Source organism: Loxodonta africana, chromosome 13 (genome assembly GCF_030014295.1).
Source record: "Loxodonta africana isolate mLoxAfr1 chromosome 13, mLoxAfr1.hap2, whole genome shotgun sequence".
Lineage (NCBI taxonomy): Eukaryota > Metazoa > Chordata > Mammalia > Proboscidea > Elephantidae > Loxodonta > Loxodonta africana.
Window position 1 is genome coordinate 22354811 of NC_087354.1, and position 23596 is coordinate 22378406.

Genomic DNA, 23596 nt, shown 5'->3' on the forward strand with positions numbered 1-23596 from the left:
ATGGGACATTTGGAGAGGAGAATTGCCAAGGCTTTTCTGATGCATAATTAAAATGGGTTGTCTGGTAGAAACCATGTGCCCAAAAGTTCTCTGTGTGCTTGAAGCAGATTTTTGAAACATTCAGGTAGCATTTTAAAATGTGACCAAAAAAGCAAAATATCTTGCAAAGAAAATGAAACATAGCTGAGGCAGGACAAGGTAGACCTCATCCAGAACTCTAAAGAAACTATCTGCCACTTACTCAGGCCCCGAGGCTAGAGTCAGCCTGGTGTTTATCCAACCTCTTCCTCCGCAGAGCATCCCACCTGTGGGTCTTCGAGACAAACGGGGATGTCTTTCTAGCCCTGAAGGAAACAGCCAACTGAAAAACAACAAGAAGTCAATGGAAAACAGATTAGGGTTGGAGATAAGAAAGGGCTTTTCACAGAAATGTCTGGAAATAAATAAGAGCTTGGCCAATAACCAAAAGGTTGGCGGTTCGAATCCACCAGTTGCTCCTTGGAAACACTACAGGGCAGCTCTGCTCTGTCCTATAGGGTCACTAAGAGTTGGAACCAACTGGACGGCAGTGGGTTGGGTTTGGCTGTTAGCGAGGAGGAAAGCTGCAGAACCAGTTTCTTAAACGCTGATGTGACCTAGTCGTTTCCCCACCTAAAACCCCACCTAACCAGTTAACCAGTTACTGCTGGGGACCTCATGGAACTGCACTCCACAGGGTTTTCAATGGCCGATTTTCAGGAAGCAGAACACCAGGCCTTTCTCTGGAGGCACCTCTGAGTAGACTCGAACCTCTAACCTTTCAATTAGCAGCCAATGGTGTCAACCACTTGCCCCAACTCCGCCTAGCACTTGCTGAAATCCAAACCTGACCCCTGCCGCCGGGGTCCCCATTCAGTTCGGCCCCACCTGGCCTACCCCAGATTCCTCCAGGCAGACTCCTCCCCTATGTTGTACTGTTGGCCATGCTGTGCTTTCTCTCTGGAAAGTTCCATGAAGCCATCCCACCCCACCTCCCTGGGCAGTTAGTGTTCCTTCATGCTTGGCGTTCCTACACTGGGTGTTTGTTGTAACACCAGGGTTAGCTCCCTCAAGCCCAGAGCGCTCCTCTTACACGTTTTTGTCCCTAGTGCTAGTAGAAGGCAGAGACTCTTGATTAAGATGAACAAATTAAGAAGACAGTCCTGAGTCACGGTCAGTAGTAACAGATACTAAACACTAAGGAGAAGTCACTTTTATACTGTGCCAAGAAGCTTGGGATTCAGCAAGCTTAGGTTATGTCATGTCTCAGCTATGTCATTGGCATACACACATGACTTTACCTCTCTAGACCTTAGTTTTCTTATCTGTTAAATAGGAGGATTAAAAACTATACCTATCTGGTAGGACTTTTGGAAACCCTGGTGGCGTAGTGGTTAAGTGCTGTGGCTGCTAACCTAAAAGTCGGCAGTTCAAATCCGCCAGGCGCTCCTTGGAGACTTTATGGGGCAGTTCTACTCTGTCCTATAGCTTCACTATGAGTCAGAATTAACTCAACGGCAACAGGTTTGGTTTTTTGGTTTTTGGTAGGACTTTTGTGACGACCGATGACGTAATGCATACAAAGCACTTAACCACTTAATTAGCACCAAGTCTAGAGAAAAGACTCAAAAAAAATAAAAGTTCTCCTTTTTTGGTCAAGATGATGCTGTGGCCAGTGACAGGCATTTTGTTTTAGTTGGAAATTGTGATGGTTAAGATTATATGTCAACTCGGCTGGGCCAGGATTCCCGATGGTTTGGCAGTCGTATGATGTTGTAATCAATGCTGAGATTGGATATAACCTGATCACCCCCATCGTGGGATCTGCTCTGAGTAGCCAATGAGTGGAAAGGGCATTTCCTTGGGCACGTGGCCTGTACGGAATATAAGCGGACGTTCTGGCAGGGCTGGTGAGCATTTGCTTAGTCTGGATCCTGCAGCGGGCCCCCATTCGCCTGACTTCCTGCTCTTGGGGCTTGAGCTACCAGCTTACCTGCAGTCTTGCCTGTCAGTCTTGGAGTTTGTCAATCTTTGCAGCCTGGGAGAAACAGCCTCGCTCTCTGACCTGCCCATCTTGGGTTCCTCAGCTCCTGTGGGTACATGAATCAGGAGAGGCCTATATCTTGACCCACAGACTTGGAACATTACAGCCTCTATAATCGAGTGAGCCATTTCCTCGATATGAATCTCTCTCTATATATATATATACTTATACCCTTTACTGGTTTTGTGTCTGTAGAGAACCTACCCTAAGACAGAAAGTAATAATCAGAGATTTAAACTAATTCATCCAGATTTCTTTGGCCAGTCTCCTTTACAGCCAGTGGGAGAAGGGTTTGAAACAGTTGTGGTCTGGCATGCTATTTGCTGTCATATAAGACAGTGACACTAATTGGCTTAGCTCCTTGCCCTTAATTCATTACCAAAAGACTCACCAAATAAAATGGCCAGACAAACACAAGACCGAATATCCCTCACTCTGGCTGCACTGGCAGCTCCCCAGCGTTGACTTTACACGGCCTGATGTTCCTCATTCCAGCTGGATGCTGTGCTCCTTGAGGGTTGGAATTTCCAAATGCGGCACAGGGCCTGGCTATAAGATGCCCTCGGCAACCAACTGCTGAGAAGGAAATGGTGGTTCAGTGCTAGAATTCTCGATTTCTGTGCAAGAGACCTGGGTTCGATTCCTGACCAGTGCACTTGACGTACAGCTACCACCAGTCTGGCAGTGGAAGCTTGTATGTTGCTATGATGCTGAACAAGTTTCAGTGGAGCTTCCAGACTAAGATGGACTAGGAAGAAAGGCCTGGTAATTTGCTTCTGAAAATCAACCAGCCCAAACCCTATGGATCACAACAGTCCAATCCCCTTGTGCATGGGGTCCCCAAGAGTCGGGGGTGACTCTGGCAGCTAACAACAACAACAACCAATGGCTGATTGACAGGAAGAGAAGGTCCCGTGCATTTTCCAGCAATTACAAGTCAAGTAGTAGCGACCAATGGTGCAGGTGAGCAGGCCTGCATGTCTGCCTACCTGCACCATCGGTACGAGCGTCTGTCCTCAAGAAACAGAACTCTGTGTCTTAAAATGAAATTGCTCTTTTCTCAGACACTACCAATTTCCCCTTAAGATAGGGGTCTCCATCTCTGTGGTTAAGAATGATTTGGTGCAAAATTACAAAGCACTTTTCCTCTAGAGAATAAGAGCTTTTGCTAGAGTCATGCTGCCACTTCCCCTCTCCTCCCTGTCTCCTTCTGTCCTCACAGCCGCCTTGTCCCGCTCTTTCTCACCCCCTTCTCCCATCTCCACTGCTGGCTTCTCATTAGTGCTTCAGCGCAGGAGCAAGATGTAACAGGACCTGGTGCACCGATGCTATCTGCGGCCCCTGGTGGCTGGCAGTTAGGATAAAAGCCTCCTCCTCCCTCTTGAGCTGTGATTGAGTTTCCTGTCCTGGCCCAGATCCCCCTCTCCTCATGTCACTGCAGAGGCCCGGTGCTCACCCACCAGCCTGCAGCACCTGCTAATGTAAGCTAGCCTTAGTGAGGAACTCTCCCCAAGTCAGGAGACAGCTCTGTTAGCTCTGGGCAGGCTAGAGTGGGAGCCAGAGGGACCTGTGGCACTTTCATGTCCTTGGATACTGGGGTGGAAATGCCTTGGAAGGAATGGCTTGAAATGACGCTGACATGGTCTGCACCGATAGCGATCTGGAGTGTGGTAAAGGGTATCCTGAGTGTGGGAATCTGAAGGAAGGCAAGAGGCTGAGCGAACACAAAGCAGTTTTCCTGCCCCCAAAGAATGGTGGGGTAGAGACCAGCACAATCACTAAGTACAGTCCCATAGTAAGAACTGCTCAGGTGAAGCTAAGGACCCGGTGATGCCAACAGTCAGCCAAAGGGACACTGAAGACCAGAGGTCTGCTCTGAACATTAAAGCCTCCTTCTTGCAGCCTTTACCCAAAAGTCAAAAGAAACTGCAACTACAGATTTAATGGTAGGTTATGACCATTTCCCCCTAAGCGTGCACTTTCCTGGTCTCCTTATGCCATGGACCTATTGGGCAGCTAATACAGTCACTTAAAAAATGGCAAAGCTAAGTCACTGCTGTGAACTACTTCAACAATATCCTGCTTCATTAGCCAAAGGCAGTCAGATGAAATGAGCTTAAATTTCAACAGAAAGCTTGGCCATTTTCATTTAATTTCCAACCAAGTAGTAAATGTAGAACTCATTCGCACCCCCAAAGGGAAAGGGATTAACATATATGGAGAGCATTCTGTGTGCCTGGCCCTTTCCACACATCACCTCATAATCCATACCCTGCCTATGGGTTACTATCTCTCTCCTCATTTATTCAAAAGCCCAATCCTGAAACGCGGGAATTGCGTGGGAATCACTCTCCCTCACTACAGCATTCCTTCACTATAGCACCAAGACCAAAAACCACCAAACCTATTGCCATCGAGTAGATTCCGACTCCTAGCGACCCTATAGGGTGGAGCAGAACTGTCCCATGCGGTTTCCAAGGAGCGCCTAGTGGATTCGAACTGCCAATCTTTTTGGCTAGCAGCCATGGCTCTTAACCACTACGCCAGTCAGGGTTTCCAGTATAGCACCAAGCCCCTATCAATTTGACCATCTAAATACTTCTTGATTTTATTCCCCCTTTCATCAACCATCTAACTTCTATTGATATTTCAAAACACAGCATAATTACCACCTCCTTCAAGTGGCCCCAAAAGACTCAAATGCTCTTTGGTCTCTGCAACCCCTCCTTGATCATGTTTCATTTTTATTCTTGGAGTCATATACTGTCTCTCCTCATAGACTGCAATAGCTCAAAAGCCCAGCCTAGGTCTTATTCCCCAGAGTCTCGCCCTCTGCCCAGTACAAGTAGAATGAATGAGGAGACTATGGTTCAGAGAATGAAAGAATTATATACGTGATCCCAGAAGCCGAATTCTCAGCCAAGCCGCGCAAAGTCTCTCTGTTCCTGTCCGGTGTTCACCAGCTGCTGTCAAGTCAACTCCGACTCATGACGACCCCATGTCTCTCAGAGGAGAACTGTGCTCCATAGGGGTTTCGATGGCTGCTTTTTCGGAAGTAGATCCCCAGGCCTTTCTTCTGAGGGACCTCTGGGTAGACTCAGCCCTCCAACTTTTCAGTTAGCAGCTGAGCGTGTTAACCATTTGCACCATTATGGGAGTCCAGGATTTTGCTGTTCATGCGATGCAGAAATGTACCCAAGGCTGCAAATTGCAACCTCTAACACACATTCTTCTAGCAACAGTACGATGAATCAATGATGAAATTCTATAGGCTAGGAAGTCTTCGTAGATTAGCCTAGAAACATAACCATCCCTGTTTCAGAGTTCCACAGAATTAGTTCTCAGAATTTTAGATTCCCAGTTGTTCCAAGCACTTCACACACACTAGCTCATCTAATCTTCATAATAACTCTATGAAGTGGTGAGTGTTATTATCATTCCCATCTTATTATTATCATTCCCATCTTAGAAGTGAGGAAACTGAAGCACTGAGAAAGGTAATTGGCCCAAATTCACAGGATTTGAACCCAGCTGTCTAGCTCCGGAGGCCCATGCATTTAGCCGCTACGTAAAACTGCGCCTCACTCAGAAGTTAGTATGCTTTGCTCAGAAGGAACCTAGAAAATGTCACCTGGAAAAGATCTAAGAGAAAACAGGCTCAAATTTTCTTACTTTTAGATGAGAAAAGAAGACATTCCTTCACAACCTATTTACTCTTAGTTTACACACAATTCTAACAAGTTATCTTGTTTCCCAATAAAAATACACAAAAAACAGTCAACTGTAAAGAGGCAGGAAAGTGAGCATACATTAGCTAACAGCCCAGTATATTAGGAGAACAGCCCCCCAAAAAAGAAAAAATCTATATAATGGCAGACTAAAAACGAACACCAACCTGCAGATACCTCTGAGAAAGGCAAAGGCCCTAGAAACTTTAGCGACCCAGAGGTAATCACTATATTTCAGCCCAAGATGTTGATTGATGTCCACGATAATGACCTTGCATTATCAAGAAAATATTAAATTATACTACATTCTACTCAAGAAATCAAGAACGTACAAAACACATTTGAGAGAAAGTTCCATTCACAGAGACCAAAATGGCTTTTGCTTTTAGGGAAGTGAATTAGGTTACTAACAAGTTCACTATGCAGAGTAGATAGACCAGCAATACGGGGATAAAGAACAAAACAAACAAACAAAAAAGTGGTAGTCCACATATAGGTCTGGGCAACCAGAATTCCTCAACATGAAGAAAATGAAAGGAGACATATTCTTTGGTGTACTGGCTAATGGCAAGACTCAGGCCAGGCCAAGTAATCTCACCTGTAAAAGAAAGTCCATTGTTTCTCCTAAACCTGGCAGGCACAGCAAGCAAAGCTGGTGTGCCAAGGCTGCCAAACCCGATTTCTAATCAGTAACATGGGTAGGGGCAGATTACCCAATAGGCAAGGTAAGCACAGTGCTTACCTGGCTTACCAGGTCATTTGAAATGAACGATTTCACATTTTTCACCACATCGCAGATTCTGTTTCTAGGTACAGCTGGCATCTGTCTCTCTCCCAGCCCCACAGTACCTTCCTACAGAATCAAAGCCTCGTTTCAAATTTACAGTCCCTGACAGGGACGGATGACCCAGTAAGGAAGGTAAGCACGAGCTTACTTGTGCTTACTTACTAATCTGTAGTGAACAATTTTACATGGATTTCAACACGTTGTTCACTACAGATGATCTGGTAAACAAGGTAAGCACCGTGCTGACCTTGCCCATTGGATAAGCCACCCCTGACATGGGTGTCTGGGGACACCTGTGGACCTAGCTGCAGAGCCCTGAGGCTGGGACAGAGGCGTCACCTTAGAAACAGCCTTCCCCACAACAGGGCAACGGAAGTTCTGACCTTCTCAGATCTAACCCAGACTTGATGAACAAAAAGGTCAAGGAAGGGAAATATTGTAAGCATTAACTTCTTGGGCACGGTTTGGGAAAAGAAAATAAGCAGAAACTTAGTTTTCGAAATCTGCTTCTTCTGCAATTGTGAAAAGGCTCCAAAGCAGCCAGGTAGTGGCAAGCATTTGGGAGACAGAAAGTATGGAGAAATATGAGCAGTCAGGCTATGAAACAGACTCAAATACACCCAGCTGCTAAAACATTGAATACATTGCAAGAAGATAAGCTTCAATCTAAGGGCTCCTTACTCTCTAGCAGAACATCAGCAAAATAAACTCAAAGAACAGTTATTATCTGGGCACGTAGGGTTGTCCCCTTGCTAAATCCCACGGGGAAAAGAAGGTACACAGTCAAACTGTGGGCAGTCTGTTCTTTGCACAGCACCGTGTTAACTGAAATGGATGAGGACTGGAAGTGTGCAAAAAAAAAGAGGACCCACATCTGCTATGGACGATAATTGATTACCTTCAGTTATCACAGTAGCGTGCAAAGTTCTGTTGTACATAGGGTCACTATGAGTCGGAACCGACTCAACGACACCCAACAACAACATGTAAAAGTGAGGATTGCCTGTATTTAATGAGGTTTGAGACCCTATTTAATCCATAAATATATTAAAAGAATAAAGTAGTAATAAGTAATGAGGGTTTACCCTAGTAATGCAACTTCCCTCGTAGCACTTTGCAGTCAATCCCCTACTTGGCCCCCTGGCGCTTAGAAACCACTGATCTGCCTTCTGTCACTATAGCTTTGCCTTTGTGAGGACTTCGTGTAAATGGAATCATCCAGTACCTTGTGTGTCCATGTTCTTTCATATAATGCTTTTGAGATCCATCCATGTCGTTGCACCTATCAGTATTTCTTCTTCCCTTTTATTGAAAAAGCATTCCATTTTATGATTATACTACAATATGCTTATTCACTGACGAGTTGATGGGTATTTGGATTGTTCGTAGTTTTTAGCTGTTATGAATGAGGTGGCTATGAACAGTTGAGTACAAGTCTTCATGTGAATGCATGCCTTCTTTTCCATTAGGTACACAAACTATTTTCCAAAACGTCTGTACCATTTTGCATTCCATCAGTAACGTGTGAGATTTCCAGTTGATTTAAATCCTCGTCATACTTTCTCCGGTCAGCTATTGTAATTGTAGCAACTCAGATGAACGTGCAATGGTGTATACCATCTCATTATGGTTTTTTTTTTGCATTTCTCTAGTGCTAATAATGTTGGGCATATTTCATGTGCTTCTTTTAAATCTGTAGATCTTCCCTGGTGAAATGTGCATTCCAAACTTTGGTCCCCTTTTTAATCAGGGTTTTTGTTTTAATGTTGTGTTGTAATAAATGTTCTTTATATATTTTGGATACAAGCACTTTATTATATATCTGTTTTGTAAAGATTTTCTCCCAGTTTGTTTTCTATCTCTTGCCTTTTCATTTCATTAACAGTGTCTCTTTTGGAACAAAGTTTTTAATTTTGATTGCCATTTATCAGTTTTCTTTTATGGTTTTATGTATTCAAACTATGAAATACTTGCCTAATACAAAGGAACGACAAAATCTTCTCCTATGTTTTCTTCTAGATGTTCTATAGCTTTAGCTCTTACATTTAAACCTGTAATCCATCTTAGTTAATTTTCGTATATGATATAAAATTCAATGTTCTTTTTTTTTTTTAACATTGACATTCAGTGATTCAGGTAATGACTGTTGAAAAAAATATCATTTTCCTCATGGGACTGTCTTGGCATTCTTGTCAATAATGAATTGACCAAATACGGGTGGAGCTATTTCTATACTCTCCTTTGTGTTCCATTGATTTGCATGTCTATCCTTACACAGATACTACACTGTCTTGACTGCTAGAATTCATGGTAAGTCTTGGAATCAGATCTTAGAAATCATCCACTTTTGTTCTTCTTTTTCAAAATTGCCTTGACTTTTCTAGATCTATTGCATTTCCATACAAATTTTAGAGTTAGCCTCTCAATGTCTAGAAAATATTTGCAAGTATACCTGATAAAGAACCTGTATCAAAAACATCCAGAGACCACTTAAAATTCAACAATAAGAAAAAAATTGAATCAAGGGCAAAAGATCTGAACAGACACCCCTAAAGAAGATATACAGATGGCAAATAAGCCTATGAAAAGATATTCAACAACATATGTCATTAGGGAATTGCAGATTAAAACAAGATACCACTACATACCCACTAGAAAGGCTGAAATTCAAAACCTAATTATATTATATGCTAACAAGGATACACAGCAACAAGAGCACTCATTCATTGCAGCTGGGGCTACCAAACGTTACAGCCACTTTAGAAGACTCTCTTTGGCCCAAAACATTCTGCTATACATACAAAGCAACCACCTCACCTTTGACTCATCCATCCACGCTTGGCTAGCTCATTTCTTGCCCTTTAGATTACTCAGACAAGAGAGAGGAACCAACCCACTATGCCCCTTACTGAAAGTGACTTAAATAAAGCTTTCTAAGTGTTTCGTCAAAGTGAAGAACCTCCCTAACACACACGCACACACATACACTCCTTGCTCTATATGAGCAAGTAAAATGTTCACGGTAAAGTTCATTTCAGAGAAAATTCTTCTCAAAAAATTTTCTTCAATATATCCTCTCTCCTGACCCATTTATATCCTTGATATAGCTGAGAGGTATAAGAGTCACCTATCGCATGGCAATTTCTTTGTTGTGTAGCACTGATTGTCTACATGCCTCAACCATAAAAGGAGCCCATTTTTAAAATTCTGTTAGGCCAGGTCAGGAGGACAGGTAAGGGGAGGGTCCATTTCACATCTCCTTGAGAATGATGCGTTTGATGATTAAACCTATCACTTAAAAGTCTACCTACGGTATACCTGTTCTGAGAAACCCCAACCTCTCAATACAGTGGCCTCACAGAAGCCTCCTTACCACAGCTCCTGCCCTCGTCCACTCTATTCATTATGTCCTTTTAAACTCCCTCCTCACCTGCCAGCTCCCATTTTTAAAAGATTGTTTCCCTCTTAGTCTCATATTTGTAAGACTGTCAGGCAACCCTGCTTCTGGAACTCCTGTATTCTTCATGAAAGATGCCCTGAGGCATTGTTTGAGCCTCTCCTAATAGGAGTTAATGTCTAGTGTTATCACCAAAGGGCCTTCTTTTCCATGGAACTTCCCTCCCGTATCTCCAGATAAGTGGCTTTGCCAGAGAACACTCATGACTACATTCAAGCAAATGTCAAAGTTGTCTGAGTGGTTACCTGCGTTTTCATGGACGTGTGACCTCATCTGTCAGGAACACAGTTCTGTGGACCCCACAATGGGCAGAAATATGGCAACAGCATAGTCTAGCCCTCTAGCCCCAGGTGGATGAATGCACCTACAGAAAAATGGCAGACTCTGGTTTTACTTCTAACTCTTCTCTCTTCCATAATTTGTTTTGAAATACAATGGTTTTTAGGAGCCCAGAGATTTCTGATCCTAATCCCACAAGCTCCTGGCTGGCCATGAAGAAGAGAAACTCTTATCCTTTGCCATAAGGAATATTACCTACACATTACCTTTAGACCAATGTTATAAAACACAGGTGTGACATGGGTACAAATAGCCCTCAGATTAGTCTCAGAAAGACAGGATAGTGGTTGAGATTACTTTTATCATCTTCTCAATCTAAGATCCATCATTCTGATCCCAAATACTTTAATTTTTCTCTCCTTTTGTTTCTTTAGTTGGGTGATGAGACACAATGAGGATGGCAAGGAGTGGAAAGAGAAAGATAGGTGAACATTTAAGATGCTATTAGTTCTAGAGATTCCTTCAGAATTTTCTGAGGTTGGAAGTTCTATATCATATCAGTCATTTCTCTCTATTAAATTCGAGTACTTGACTGGAAATTCTGAACAGATCTCTAGTCTTCAAACTTGTTTCATTCAATATGATCATTTCTTGAGAATCCTGGGTGCTGAGAGAAAATAAAATAACAGTACAGCAAAGCAGGGAAATCTCTTCCTCAGACATGCTTATCGGAGGGCTCTCCCCTCCCCTGGACAGCCCAGATACAGTTTAATTTAGAATTTGGAAAAAAAAAGTCAATAAAGCAAAACTCAAGTTGGTGTTTGTCGTGTCATCCAACGGATGAGCAAACTGTGAGTACAAATCAAAGGGCACTAAACAGGACTGTGTTTCCTAGGACTGACAGAAAACCTGGGTGGGATCCTGGCTGGGGAGAAAGCAAAGCTCCTCAGAGAAAGCCAACTTAACACAGCAGCTCTAAGGCCTTGGAATGGGGTCACCTTCGTTGGCTACCAAAGCTTCCTCATCTCATCCTCAGGAATGTTTTCAGAGCACACATTTATAACCACATTTTCTAGAGCAAACACATTTTTTAAATAGCCTGGGTGTTCTTCATACCCTTTGGTCAGACACCCATGAAACTCAAAGTTATTTTCCAAGTGTATACAGGCTTGGTAACCTGAGGATCCACCTAGAGGGTAAGGTAAATTCTGTCAGCCCAGTGGGCTTATTCCAGATCATATAATTTTTAACTTTTAAGCAAACATATCCCTTTAATCTATAAGCTCTTCATTTAAACCCAAAAACAATTAGACATTCTAGAACTAGTGCAATCACAGAAGCCTCTAGATAGAGATTGCCATTCCTCTGGTCACCAACATGAGTCACAATCCCTGGGAAAGGCCACTCCATAGAGGGAGGACTTGGTTTCCCGCTGTAGCAGAAATACCGTAAGGGTGGTGGCTTTAAAGAATGGAAATGTATTTTCTCACAGGTCTAGAGGCTAAAAGTCCAAATCAGGGTCTCAGGTGTGTTGATTCCTTCCTGTAGGGGCCCTTCGTGCTCCTTGGCTCTTTGGCTTGTAGACGATCCTCACATGGCTCCTGTTTTTGTTGCCCACCCCCTTACACACACACACCTCACATGCGCTTACCTCTGGATCTAATCTGCTCTTTTTGTAACTCAGAAGTCATTAGGTTTAGGATACACTCTAATATGGCCTCATTAACATAACAAAGAAAATCCTATGTCCAAACAGTACTATATGGGTTAGGATTTCCAACACACAGTCCGATCCATGAAAGGGATTCACTGGATTGGGTTCTCATTGCTCCTTGTGAGCAAGCTGTGGGACTTATATTCCTTGGTGCCATCTTATCTGTCCCCTTTACTTGTCCCCCTTTTTAGCTTTCCCTTAGCAGAAGCATCGAGACCATCAACATTCAAGAAAATGATTTCATTAGGAACCCTATGACCTCTGTTTATAACAGCAAATGCATATACTCCTCTTTTCCTACTAAATTCCCAAACAGATGAAGCTGAGCACACAGACACATACAGACTCTGATTGACAAGCAAAGTACTAGTAAGCTGAGTGTCTTTCAGAAATTTCAGCTAATGTATAAGGTTGTACTCTAGCCCCAGCAGCCTTGTTGATTTTGCTACCCCCATTTGAGCACTGAAACTCCTAGTAAACAAGAGACCCAGGTGGAGGGGGGGCCTAAAGATGTTACATGGAAATAGCTTCCCTGGCAGTAAAATCCTGTAGGAGAGACCAAAATACTAAAGATTCAAGTAGCAACTTACGATGAAGACAAATTTTGCATTCATTCCAGGTCTGGGAGAAGATCTTACAGCAGTATCGAAGAAAACCAAAAAAAAAGAACCCAGTGCCATCGAGTCGATTCCGACTCATAGCGACCCTACAGGACAGAGTAGAACTGCCCCATAGAGTTTCCAAGGAGCGCCTGGCAGATTTGAACTGCCTACCCTTTGGTTAGCAGCCATAGAACTTAACCACTATGCAGAAGAACCTGCTACAAACTAGGGAGTGAGCTAGGAGCTACCCAGCTTAATAGAACTTCACTTTCTCTAGGGAAGTGAGAAAGGACTTTGAACAGCATCATAGGACCTGCGGATAGAATCAAGGAAAATCCACACACTTGGTATGTTGGCAAATGCTGGGCCTAAGCACATATCCGACTTCTGGGAGCGGGGGGAGGTGGCTGGAGGGAGAAGGACACACATATAAAAAACATATACACACATGCAAACACAAACAAATATTAGATTTATGTAAACACTGAAGGACACAGGAAAGGAACATAATCTTAAGGACTCAGAGAATGAGAATGGTTTTAAAAAATGACCTGTAGGAATCAGACAAGAGCCTCAGCAAACTGTTGCACTGACACAAGATACAGATTGGCCTCTGTGAAGTGGGAGCTTGGACCATAAAGAGAATACATCCTCAGATTAAAAGTTCCGAGTGAAATAAAAAGGGAGATGCATGAGAAAAGAACAATTACAAGTAAACTAAAAATACAATCGCAAATTTAACATTTAATTGCAATTACTAGAGAACAGAATTGGCAGTACAGACAGTTATCTTTGATGGGGAGGAAAAACTTGCTAACCTCTCCCAGAATGCAAAGGAAATATGAGGGATTAAAAGAGTCAGCAATAAAAAATACCATTTGCTAAGATCTAAACTCTTTTTTTTTTTTTTTAAGCTCTTTACATTAACTCTTTTAATTCTCATATCAATGCTTTAGCTACTATTATTATTCCTCATTTTGCAAATGTGCCACCTGGGGCTCAGAAGGCAGCTATACCTATAACTTGATCTCAGGCAGGTAGGGTTTGCATCTAGGCATCTACCCAAGAGCAGCTCTGGAGGAGGACCAGACTTCTCATTTAAGAAGCATCGGTGTTGTGGAAAAAGAAATAAGAATAGTTAAGCAGAAAAGGCAATTCCACTAACATCAGTTAAAGAATACTTGCAAAAATGTAAAAGTCACCACAAAATCAACAACAGTCATAACTGGAAAAAAAATCCCAAGTATACATTATCAAAAATTCCCACCACATTCTAGCCAAAATCAATTTAACTAATCGAATATTGAGATTAGTCCTACCCAGGAAGACATGGCCCCTAGACTCTCTGTTAGCCCAAAACTAAAATCACTCCCAAAGCCAACTCTTCAGACAAAGATTAGACTGGATTATAAGACATAAAATGATACTTATGAAGAGTGTGCTTCTTAGCTCAAGTAGACACATGAGACTAAATGGGCAGCTCCTGTCTGGAGGCAAAATAAGAAGGCAGAAAGGGACAGGAGCTGACTGAATGGACACGGGAAATACGGGGTGGCAGGGAGGAGTGTGCTGTCACATTATAGGGAGAGCAACTAGGGTCACGTAACAATATGTGTATATATTTTTGTATGAGAACCTAATTTGAGCTGTAAACTTTCACTTAAAGCACAATAAAAAATAAAAAAATTAGTCCTGACCTTATCTGATAGGGAACACACTGTATCTTTTTGGCACCCGTCACACATTTGCAAAGTTGATCGTATATTTGGACACAAACAACTTTATATATATACCAAAAACAAAACGAAATAAGTCACACTTACCAACTATAGTGCCAAAGATCTAGGAGGAAATTTTAATTAAATTTAAAATCCAATCTCTTAAAAATTCAAGGACATTCTCCTAAATGACTTTTAGGCCAAATATGAAATAAAAGCCAAAATTACAAACTATTTAAGAAATAAGTAAATGACCAAAGAGACCACACTTTGTTTAGAATCTAGGGAGATATAGTCTGTGCAGTAGAAAATTCTTAGCCAAAAAACCTTGTATTATAAGTAAAAGAAGCACTTAGCTAAAGAAATTAAAAAGCGAATAAACAAACTAACCTAGAAAGGAAAGATTTAAGGACTTTCATAACAACCAAAAATAACAATTAGGAAACGAAAGTTGTGTTTATTGTTTGCCATTGAGTTGATCCCAACTCATGGGAACCCCACGTGCACAGAGTAGAACTGCACTTCGTGAGGTTTTCAAGTCTCTAAAATTTCAGAAGCAGATCACCAGGCCTTACTTTCCAGGCACCTCTGGATGGGTTTAAACCACCAATCTTTCAGTTAGCAGTCCAGCACTTAGGGCTTGAACTACCAACTTTTTGGCTAGTAGCTGAGCACTTAGCAGTCACACTACCAAGGCTGTTTTTAGAAATTCTAAAAGAATGAACTAATGGTAGTGAGCTTCTCCATCGTCTCTTTCAACAGATGTAGTCGATTTATTTCCTGTGTATTCTATCTGCTGAGATTTACATGTATAGTCATCATTTATATTGTTGAAAAAAGGTATTTCCGATGAATAGGTCTTGCAAAATTCTATCATGTGATCTCCAGCATTGTTTCTATCACCAAGGCGATATTTTCCAACTACTGATCTTTCTCTTTTGTTTCCAACATTCCCATTTCAATCACCAGTAATTACCAGTGCATCTTGATTGCATGTTTGATCATGGTAAAAATCTTCAATTTTTCCATCTTTGGCATTAGTGGTTGCTGTGTAAATTAGAGTAATAGTCGTATTAACTGGTCTTTCTTGTAGGCATGTGGATATTATCCTGTCACTGACAGGGCTGTACTTCAGGATAGATCTTGGAATATTCTTTTTGAGGATGAATACAATGCCGTTCCCATTCAATTTATCATTTCTGAAATAGTAGATCATATGACTGTTTGATTCAAAATGGTCAATACCAGTCCATTTCAGCTCCCTAATGCTTAGGATATCGATCTTCAAATCATTTCATTTTTGACAACTTCCAATTTTCCTTGATTCATACTTCGTACATTCCTCTTTCTAATTATTAGTGGATATTTGCAGCTGTTTCTTCTCATTTTGAGTTACGCCACATTAGCAAATGAAGGTCCTAACAGCTTTATTTCATCTATGTCATTAAGTTTGATTCTACTTTGAGGAGGCCACTCTTCCCCAGTCATATTTTGAGTGCTTTCCAACCTGAGGGGCCCATTATCCAGCACTATGTCAGACAGTGTTCCACAGCCACTCAATGTTTTCACTGGCCAGTTTTTTCAGAAGTAGATTGCCAGGTACTTACTCCTAGCCTGTCTTAATATGGAAGCTCTGCTGGAACCTGTCCACCATGGGTGACCCTGCTGGTATTTGAAATAGCAGTGGTATAGTTTCCAGCATCACAGCACCATGCAAGCCACCACAGTTAAGACAAACTGACAGACAAGGGGTAGCATGGAGAAGCTCAATATCATCAGTCAGAACAAGGCCAAGTGCTGACTGTGGAACAGACCATCGATTCCTCAGATGCAAGTTCAAGTTTAAGCTGCAAATAATTAAAAACAAGTCCATGAGACCCAAAGTACCACCTTGAGTATATCCCACTTGAATTTAGAGACCATCTCAAGAATAAATCTAACATATTGAACACTCATGACTGAAGACTAGACAAGGTGTGGGATGACATCAAAGACAGCATACGTGAACAAAGAAAAATGTCATTAAAAAGACAGGAAAGAAAGAAAAAAACAAAATGGACATCAGAAGAAACTCTGAATCTTGCTCTTCCTCACAGAACATTTAAAGCAAATGGAAGAAATGATGAAGTAAAAGAGTTGGACAGAAGATTTCAAAAGGTTGCCCAAGAAGACAAAGTATTACAATGACGTGTGAAAGACCTGGAGTTAGAAAACCAAAAGTGAAAAGCATGCTCAGCATTTCTCAGACTGAAAGAATTGAAGAAAATATTCAAGCATCAACTTGCAGTATTGAAGGATTCTATGGGCAAAATATTGAACTATGAAGGAAACATCAAAAGAAGATGGAAGGAATACACAGTGTCACTCTACCAAAAAGAACTGGTCAATATTCAAACATTTCAAAAGGTAGTATATGACCAAGAACTGATGTTACTGAAGGAAGAAGTTCAAGCGCAGTGAAGGCATTGGTGAAACACAAAACTCAAGGAGTTGACAGAATACCAATTGAGATACTTCAATGAACAGACACAATGCTGGAAGCACTCACTCATCTATGCCAAGAAATTTGAAAGACAGCTACCTGGCCAATCAACTAGAAGAGATTCAGATTCCAAAGAAAGTTGACCCAATGGAATGCAGAAATTACAAGACAATATTGTTAATATCACACGCAAGTAAAATTCTGCTGAAGATCATTCAAAAATGGTTGCAGCGGTACATGACAGAGAACTGCCAGAAATTCAAGCTGGATTTAGAAGAAGATGTAGAACCAGAGATATCGTTGCTGATGTCAGATGGATCCTGGCTGAAAGCAGAGAATACCAGAAGGATGTTTACCTGTGTTTTATTGACTGTGCAAAGGCATTCGACTGTGTGAATCATAACAAATTTTGGAAAAGTTTGCAAAGAATGGGAATTCCAGAGCACTTAATTGTGCTCATGAGGAACCTGTACATAGACTAGGAGGCAGTCATTCGAACAGAACAAGGGAAGACAGTTTAAAATCAGCAAATGTGTGTGTCAGGGTTATATCCTTTCACCATACTTATTCAATGTGTATGCTGAGGAAATAATCTGAGAAACTGGGGTATATGAAGAACACGGCATCACAGTTGGAGGGAGACTGATTAACAAACTGCAATACGCAGATGACACAACCTTGCTTGCTGAAAGTGAAGAGGACTTGAAGCACTTGCTGGTGAAGATGAAAGACCATAGCCTTCAGTATGGATTACATCTCAACATAAGGAAAAAAAAATCCTCACAACTGGACCAATAAGCAACATTATGATAAATGGAGAAAATATTGAATTTGTCAAGGATTCCATTTTATTTGGATCCACAATCAGCACCCTTGGAGGCAGCAGTCAAGAAAAAAATTGCAAACATGTCACCTTGAGGACTAAGGTTCGCCTAACGCAAACCATGGTATTTTCAATTGCATCATATGCATTCAAAAGCTGAACAGTGAACAAAGAAGACTGAAGAAGAACTGATGCATCTGAATTAGGGTGTTGGCAAAAAATACTAAATATGCCACGGACTGCCAGAAGAACAAATTTGTCTTTGAAGAAGTACAGCCAGAATGCTCCTTAGAATAGAGGACGGTGAGATGTTATCAGGAGGGACCAGTCTCTGGAGAAGGACATCATGCTTGGTAGAGGGTCAGCGAAAAAGAGGAAGACTTTCAACGAGATGGATTTACACAGTGGCTACATCAATGGGGATCAAACCTATCAAGAATCGTGAGAATGGCACAGGACTGGGCAGAATTTCATTCTGTTGTACTTGGGGTTGCTACGAGTTGGAGCCAACTTGACAGCATCTAACAACAGCAAGAAAACAAGTGAAAATGTACAAGGGATGAGAAAGAGCAGCTATGGATACAAAGATTTGAAAAATCAAATGTTTTAAAAATTGAAAGGAATGAAATTTTCTAGAAAAATATTTCTTACTCAAATGGAAATATTTTTAGTATGATTATTATATTAAAATAGGTTAATTTGATACATAGAGTATTTCAGCAATTCAGAGGGTGGCATATGGTCCATGAAGGGAGAGGAAGTCGCTGAATTGAGCTTGGAGGCTCACTGAAGCCAAAGAAACCTTTACCTAGTGTGAGTTAGTTCTGTGTTCCTTGCTTCTTCTCCACTCTCTTCTCAACTGGCAATACTCCATCCACAATTACAGCCAATTGTGGCTTCAGTTAGGCAACTGAACTTGGTTAGAGAAAAATACGAAACCATGTTTACTAATCTTACTTTTCAGTCATAACTAAAAACCTATTGTAGGACCTTAAGTCTGTGCCCTACAATTCCTTCCTCCTTTTTCTCTGCTATCTAGAACAGAACTTCTTTACATTCTCAAAATTTACTGAGGACCCACAGAGCTTTTGTTTATGTGGGTTATAGCTATGGGCTAGTTACTGAATTAGAAATTAAAACAAATTGTTAAAGCATAAGAATTGACAAGTTCACATTCCATCATTGTATTTTTACACAACTAACGTGTGACCTCTGCATATATTTGCTGGCCGCGCCCTCCCGCTGTGAGGCATGCCATACCAATCCTCTTCCACAGGTAGCTGCAAAAGAAAAAAAAAATGAGCATAGCACGCTTACAAAAATACATTGGGGGGCAGGGGTTGTGGAGGCATGGCCAACAAAAAAAGGCAGAAGGGGTCGTTATTTGCGTAAAAATAAAGTAGTTGTCAGAGCGATGGTGTCATCACACATCATGTAGCCTCTGAAAAACTCCACTGTAAACTCCTGGGAGAATGAGAGAGAATCAGGCAAATGATGAACATCCCCCAAAGGGTGTCAGGGGTCCCCCAGATGACATTTTAACAACTGATAGTCTAGCCCATTCATTTTCAGCTCTCCTTGATGACTGTCACAACTGCTCTTCTATCCTCAAACCTCCAAAAAGTTTGCTTTTCCTCACATTCAGCTGATGTCCTTTCTTTCATTAACAAACAGTAACAATTGGAAGAGCACTTCTGTATAGTCCCATGGCCAGATCCACCAACACCCTTACTCTGCCCCTGTCCATTCTGTCCTCCCTCTCCATTTGGGCCCTAGATCCCGACCCCTCTCAGCTTCTCAAGGACATTTCTCCTGCAGGCGTCTTCTCTCCCCAGCATCATCATTTTTCCCCTATCTGTGAGATTCCTCCCACCAGAACGTAAAGATGAGAGGATGAAATATCTCTCATCTTAAAACCCACACACATACACACACACTCACACACATAACGATCACAACAACCACACACAACCACAACAACAATCTCTTAGCTCCAGACGTCCCTCCAGCTACCACCCTACTTCTCAGCTTTCTTTTACATAAAATGAATCCTTGAGTTATTCCTGTCACGCTCTTCCTCTGCTGCTATGCTCTCATGGCCCCACTCCAGTCATGCTTGAAACCTCACACTCCAATTAGATAGTTTTTGTCAATATTACCAAAGACCACCAGGTTGCCAAATCCTGTGGGCTCTTCTCAGTCCTTATCTCAATCAGTCCACAGTATCTGACACAGTTGAGTGCTTTGCCTCCTGGGAATCTTCGTCACTTGTCCTCCAGGACTCCACTCTCACTTGTTTCTCTTCTTCCCCAGCTGCTGTTCCTTGTCAATCTGCTATGCCGGCTTCTCCTCACCTTCCTGGCCTTTTAACCAGGGATTTGAACCGGTTCGAACCAGTTCAGTGACGGCCAAAGAAGAGAAACTGGATCAGATCCGAATTTTTACAATTTGGGTGATCCAGAACAATAGCTGGAATGGGAAAAATTAGCGGGTGGAAGCCGTGCAATGGGAGACTCAGAAGAGGCCTAGTGAGCCTCTTCAGGAGCCTGATGCACGCGACCGGATTATTGGCAGGACGGTGGAGAGTGACACACTTTCAAAGCCATGCGCTCCACAGCCATCTTTGAGCGAAGTACTACTGTTTCCAACTCTTCTCAAAATGTGACGGGCAAGATATTTGGGTGCCATGCAAAGCTTACGCTGCCCTTGTTTTCTAAGAGGAAGGCTAGATTTCTAGCAGGTCTTCGATTTGTAATTTTTCCCATTTCAGTTCACCCAAATTTTAAAAATTCAAGTCTGTTCTGATTTCGATTCCTCAGCCATGACCAAACTGGAAAGAACTGGTTCGAAGTCCCGCTTTAAACAACAGAGTGCCCAGGCCTCAGTCCCCAAGTGCTTTGCCTTCTCTACCTCAGTCTCCATGATTTCTCGGCCACTGCCGTGGCTTTGATATCTTCCACGTGCTAATAGTTTCCAGATATAAATCTTCAACTCTGACCTCCCCTGAATGCCAGGCTCTCAGATCTGACAGGCGACTTCATAGCTCCGCTTGCATGACTAATAGACATCCCAGAGCTGACATGTTCAAACCATCCTCTTAAGTCCCTGCACAAAACTGTACTCCTTCCCACTCCTCCTCATCTGAGTAAATAGCAGCTTCGTTCTATTCGTGCACACTGCAAACCTAGGAGTTATTTGCTCTTGCACAGTTCCCATCCAATCCCCTGGCAAATCCTGTGCGTTCGATTGGGCTCTGACCTCTTAATCCTCAGACAGGAGAAGCAGTCAGTCTCCTGCTTAGTGGTCTACCAAAAACAGGGCAGTGACAGCATTAAAGGTTGGCTTTGTAAGTACGAAATTTTTCAAAAAGTTGGCCTGCTTTTTATTACCACCATGTGCTGACAGTCCTAAACAATGCCATTGATAAAATACTTCTCCCTCTGAAAATCTTTTGATGATCCAAGTACTAAACAATTGCTGAGACTACAGTTCAGGTTTAAATATACATACATACACACATATATAATATATATTAAAAAGATATAGAATAGTATATACATTTATGTATGTTAAATATATTCAATGCATATTATTTAAAATATATTTAAATATATAAGAGGCAGTTAAATATATTTTAAATATGTATACAGGTACTACCTGCCTTACTAAGTATTCATGTTATGACGAGCCGCACTTACAACTGTCCTTTTTTTTTTTTTGTACTTCTTATCATTAGTAATAAGTACTACATTCAATGTTTCAGTGTGTAATTTGCTGATGTTATTCTCAGATGTTCACTTGCACATGTCCAGTTTTATGATTTACTGGACAAAACGCTGCCATATAGATTGAGTTCTCTAAACTAAATCAGGGGCTTCGACTGCCTGTCATCTTGGACCCAAATACAGGTCACTTTGCTAAGGTCGATAGGCAGATTTGGGGGGCAGGGAGATATTACTGAGAAATACATGAAGAAAAAGCAAAAGGACCATACAGACATCTGTCACTGAATTTCTGACTAGAAACGCCATTCCCATTCCCAGAGATGATTCAGATACAGAAACATCCGCAAGTGGAGCTACTTCTGCCACTGACAAAATGCCAGCGTCACCCAACTCTTCTTGTCAGAGCAAATTTTTATGATTTGTGGTTTTTTTTTTTTTTTTTTTTTAATGTTTGTATCTATGTATTGGCACCCTGGTGGTACAGTGATTAAGAACTCAGCTGCTAACCAAAAAGTTGGCAGTTCGACTCCACCAGCCACTCCTTGAAAACCGTAAAGGGCAGTCCTACTCTCTGCTATACGGTTGCTATGAGTTGGAATCGACTCGACGGCAACAGGTTTGTTTTTGTTTGTTTGTTTTACCTATGTATTAAAATGTATCTGTAAGTTTATATGTAATGTTTCCAATCCCCAAAGACAAAGAAATTGGATTTGTAAGGAGACTGATAATAAAAGGCAATAATAATGAAAACTAAAAAAAAAAAAGATACTCAACTTATGTCAGAACTGACTTATGACGAAGTCGTCAGAACAGAATTCCGTCGCAAGTCAGGGACTACCTATACGTATAAAATATATAAGATTAAACTTCAACATATATAGTTAAAACCAGTAACAAGCTCCTATTTAGTGGATTCTGACTCATGGCGACCCCATGTGTGTCCGAGTAGAACTGTGCTCCATAGAGTTTTCAATTGCTTGTTTTTCAGTAGATCACCAGGCCTTTCTTCCAAGGTGTCTTTGAGTGAATTTGAACCTCCAATTTTTGGTTAGCAGCCAAATGTGATAACCATTTGTACCACCCAGGGACTCCATATGTATAATTAAAGCTCAATAATTTATATAAAACTTAGCACATATTTATTACTTATCTTTTAATAAACATTGTATTCCACATGGAATTGAGAAAATTTTCAGTTATGTGGGCACCCTCGACACACCAGGACTCATCTATACATATTTGAGAGTTTAGATCATAATGGTTCAAAATCAGTTGAGCTTCCCTTGGGTGCATTTCCTGTCTCTCATCCTTATACCACTATATATGCCTGAGTTTATCTGAGTTTGACAGTAAATTTAAAATACAAAATAATGTAATTGTAAAGTCAAAGAATCAAAACTTGAGTTACTTCAATTCTGTCACTCAGTGTGACCGCTTGGAGTTATCCATGTTTAAAATTCAAAACAGTGAAACAGCGTGAGCTATAAGGTGCAGTGTGTTTTTTTAAGTGCAAATATGTGCAGTAAATCCACTAGGCAATATTTCACTGAATTTGAATAACTTCTTTAAAATTGAAATATATATGTTTTAAAAATCGCTTTAAAACTAAAGAATAAATCAAGAAAATTATTATTATTATGTAATTATTGACAATAATTTTGCAGTATAGAAGCAGAGGTGTAAAAAATGGCCCCCTTCGGGTATCCAATCTGCCCACTGTACTTCTACATTTGCTTCACCCTCTTTGCCCAGAGCATTCTTCCCAGTAGCCCCATGGGGAAGGCTATCTGGCTTCTGTCCAAATGTGACCTCCAAGACATCTTCCTGAATCATCACCTGCACACCTACTTTCATCAGTGTCATGGACTGAACTATGTCCCCCCAAAAATGTGTGTATCAATTTGGCTGGGCCATGATTCCTGGTATTAAGGTGATTTTCCTATACATTGTAAATCCTGCCTCTATGATGATAATTAGGGAGGGTGGGCAGCAGTTGTGTTAATGAGGCAGGACTCAATCTAGAAAACTGGATTGTGTCTTGAGGCAATCTCTTGAGATGTAAGAGAGAGAAGCAAGCAGAGAGACATACCACCAAGAAAGCAGTGCCGGGAGCAGAGCGTGTCCTTTGCACCCAGGGTCCCTGCACAGAGAAGCTCCTAGTCTGGGGGAAGATTGATGAGAAGGCCGACGGAGCGAAAAAGCCTTCCCCTGGAGCTGAC

The 23596-nt window shown here is 41.5% G+C and overlaps 1 long non-coding RNA gene across 7 annotated transcripts in view; it reads right to left on the reverse strand.

Annotated features, from left to right (window-relative positions):
* LOC111751632 (uncharacterized) overlaps nucleotides 1–23596 on the reverse strand; it is a 185396-nt gene that overhangs the window by 50723 nt on the left and 111077 nt on the right. For 3 of the 7 annotated variants that reach the window (XR_010317364.1, XR_010317363.1, XR_010317368.1), the window contains 2 exons: nucleotides 2012–2108; nucleotides 242–361 (listed from right to left, as the gene is read on the reverse strand). This is a non-coding gene — a long non-coding RNA (uncharacterized LOC111751632). Of the gene's footprint in view, nucleotides 1–241; nucleotides 362–2011; nucleotides 2109–2453; nucleotides 2639–10279; nucleotides 10399–18460; nucleotides 21826–23596 lie in introns of those variants that run through there. The other 4 variants (XR_010317365.1, XR_010317366.1, XR_010317367.1 and 1 more) reach the window with 4 other exon arrangements.